At 34.4% G+C, this 3,709-nt stretch overlaps 1 pseudogene across 1 annotated transcript; it reads left to right on the top strand.

The window, feature by feature from the left end:
- The first annotated feature begins 670 nt into the window (after positions 1-670).
- LOC143573605 (putative WRKY transcription factor 65) lies at positions 671-2,191 on the top strand (annotated as a pseudogene). Its single transcript, XR_013142458.1, has 3 exons — positions 671-1,112; positions 1,228-1,377; positions 1,533-2,191. The product of XR_013142458.1 is annotated as a putative WRKY transcription factor 65 (transcript).
- The last annotated feature ends 1,518 nt before the right edge of the window (positions 2,192-3,709 follow it).

Below are 3,709 nucleotides of genomic sequence, written 5' to 3'. Positions count from 1 at the left end.
GATCCATATGCAAAAAATAAACTTTTTGGACTAAATTCACATTATTAGCCAAACTAGAAGGACGAAAATGACACTTTACTCTTTTTGTTATTTGGAACATCAAATTTACATTTACAGGAAATCGAGCACAGTTTATTTATTTGTTTTTAGTAGAAAAAAACATCGCCAACGAAAATTGCTTATTGTGATCCTTTGTGCAATATATTTCGTTTCAGAGTAAAATTGACATGGGAAGTGCCAGCAAATTTATATATTACGAACTCCGTTGGTATTAGTTTGTCTTATAATACCTTAATTCGTCGGTAATAACTAATACCTTTACTCACATCATGTTTTCCGACAGAGTATTACTGATAGATACCCGAATAAATTTTATCCGATAAGTCCATCGTTAATACTTAATGCCTATAAATTGATATGCCAAATAGAAGTACTACGAGATATTATGTACCTCAAAATGTAGTATGATCAAGGATCCTGCTAGACATTCAAAAGAAGATTTAGTATTCAAAATATCCACAAGTGGCAGATAGAAAAATACAGTATATTAAACAAACGTAGGTAAGAAAGAGAAAGGATATGCCAAAGTCAGAGAGATGGATGAATTTAATATAGCCAACTTATGATGTCCCATTCAATACATTATTATCATTATAATATCTTAATAATATTGAAATAAGCAACAACCCCTTGTTGTTTGGAGTTTGGATTTATTTTCCACACCTTCTTGCACGTCCACCATATAAAATATCCAATTGCTCATCTGTCGACATTTGGGCCCATAAGTGTTATTTGGACCACAACTCATTTGTTCATCTTCATCCATTTTTCTTCTTCTCACACACACACAACTTCACTCATTCTTTCATTTGCACCAACACGCTAGCTATGCATAAATATCGGCACACGCACAAGGGTAGATATCTAGAACGCGTCCCAAGATCCCATACGAATTCAAAGCGCCAGTTGTCGGGGAAGCAGATCATGGAACGTCGTAGATTCAGTTCTTCTCTCGCGGTAGATCATGAATACTCGCCAGAAAATAGCGAGGATTCGCCATTTTCTGGAGTGTTTAATGACACCAAGGACACTTCCACTTCATCCCATAAAAGGTTAGTCTAAATTTGGTGTAAAACACACATTACATAAAATTTCCATGACATAGTCAAAAACAAATTCCACAACTGTTGATATTACTAACATATGTTGTTTTGATTTGCTATATAGTAAACGTTCGTTACAAAAACGAGTCATCTCGGTCCCAGTAACAGAAATTGAAGGATCTCGGCTTAAGAGTGAAGTAAATGCTCCACCTTCTGATTCTTGGACATGGAGAAAGTACGGCCAGAAACCTATCAAAGGCTCACCTTATCCTCGGTAAGTTACCTTAACACACACAAATTTATCTAGTAAGTTCGTATGTACAAATTCATTAATGTTTTTAAGTTGCTAGTAGCTAGCAAGACATGAAGACAAACAAGGATAAAGAAACCAAAAAGCCCCAGTTATTAATATTATGATTATTTTGGCAGAGGTTATTATAGATGCAGTAGTTCAAAAGGATGTCCAGCAAGAAAACAAGTCGAGAGGAACCGAGCGGATCCCACAATGGTGATTGTGACATACTCATGTGATCACAACCATTCTTGGCCGGCATCAAGAAACAATAATCAAAATCACCACAAGATCTCCACCTTATCACCTCCAGCAGCCTCTAATCCCACCACCCCCCAAGAAGAAATTTCCAACACCGATGACCAAGAGGAAGATTCGGGTTCCCCACACTTAAGCAAGGAATCCATACCCGAACCGGAGCTCACAAACCTTCCGGTTGTGACAACCACGGATCAATTTGGGTGGTTTTCGGGTTTAGAAACGGAAACCATGCTAGAAAGTCCTTTGCTTGCTGGAGACATAGTTTGTGATGCAGATATGGCTTTGGTATTTTCGATTCGAGATGAAGACGAGTCCTTATTTGCGGATCTTGGTGAGTTACCAGAATGCGCAAGGGTTTTCAGGCGGAGAGAGGTAGTAAACGAGGAGGAGCATCACCGGAGGGCATGCACTTTGGCCCCGCTGTGTGGGACAACAGGATGATAATATGCATTTTAGTTACAAGTTTGATTTGGATGTAGTGTGGTTAAAGATAACTAGAGAAACAGTTTTAAAATCTTGAATACTTCACACTTTAATGGGTTTCAGTGTAATAACTAATAAAGAATAAAGCTTGAGAATGAAATTGTTTCAACAGGATTGAAAATTGTCTCCATGTGGATACTTTTTAGCACCTTTTATTTTCTCTAACGAAAAGATGCTTTGCGTTACTTTAACTATGAGGAATGTTGTCTCCATGTGGATATTGTTGTATATTATTATGTTATGTTTATCAGTTCTTCATGTAAGTAATACAAAACATGACAAATATATTAAACCTATAAACCTGTTACAGCACGGAGAATAGTAATCACAGCAGAGTATGATGTAGTCGACATAGTTGGCAGATTGATCGAGTTCCCCTTTAGGATGTATAGTTAAGGATGGTTAGGGTTCTTGAGAGGAACCCAATTTAGAAGAGAGAGGAGGCACACAAATTGTTATGTGTGTATGATTAGGTTATGATGTTAATATCTATCTCTCTTTATATGCACCCAAGGAGAAACCCTTTATTAGTTAATTATAGGTAATATGACCCATCAACAATTACCAAACTAATATATAATAAGGTATATTTAATATTTTGATCTATTATAATATAAATGATTATAATGGCCATATATAAATATATATTATTATATATCATTCTTACATTCTCCCACTTGGCCGAGTAATCATTTATTATGAGTATTAGATAAGCCTGATCAGGAGTTAACACTTATTTTAGTTTTAAACTCAAACTGGAGCAGAGAAATACAGTCATTGAATTGAACATCAGCTCATGATCCCCATTAATCATACTGCAGCCCTTATTTAAAACCTAAGTAGTTATGATCAAAATTTTCAAGTAAGCCGTTCAGAACGTTTGATTTGTATATTTAATTCGTCTATATGTCATTATGCACGCAGAACATATTAAGAGACGTACAAAATCAAAACTGATGAAGAAATTTAATAGTTAATCATTCATAGTACGATATGCAGTTGTACGTGGTCATTAATAAACCCCTCATGATTATAAGCGCTTTCATAATACTTATGGGTAATAGACCTTTAGTTATAGGATCCTTAAGCATATTATGAATGTATTCGATATAAAAATTTAGATTCCTCAATTCGTTCATAAACGAATAATTAATTTCATATCAAAATTTAATGCATCACCTATCAAGCTGTTACTGTTTGAGAAAACATGGTAGCTGACGTTATCACAATTAGTCTTCAATATATAAGTTATTTGGAATTTAATAAAACTTATGAGTCCGCTAATAAATATTCAACAACATTTATTGACAACAACGTTGTAATTAATCAACATATTATGTTATTATGACTTAGGTTGTTGTTATCAGTTCATTATGACTCCTCCATGAGATAGATTTATCTACTGACATAAGAATATATCCCGAAAATTACATTTTCTTATCTTTGAATATGACAAAGTTTAGAGTAATCTACCGGTTTGAATTCTCACTTCTTCTTTTAAATTATAGTTTTTCGTTTCTTTTAAAGATATTTTAATATGTTTCACATTAATCTAAGCATATCTAGTGTG

Source organism: Bidens hawaiensis, unplaced genomic scaffold (assembly GCF_021521415.1).
Source record: "Bidens hawaiensis isolate Kalapana, Puna unplaced genomic scaffold, B.hawaiensis_p1.1 tig00026596_1, whole genome shotgun sequence".
NCBI lineage: Eukaryota > Viridiplantae > Streptophyta > Magnoliopsida > Asterales > Asteraceae > Bidens > Bidens hawaiensis.
The sequence above is the reverse complement of the archived record's forward strand: the minus strand, read 5'-3'. Positions and strand labels throughout refer to the sequence as shown.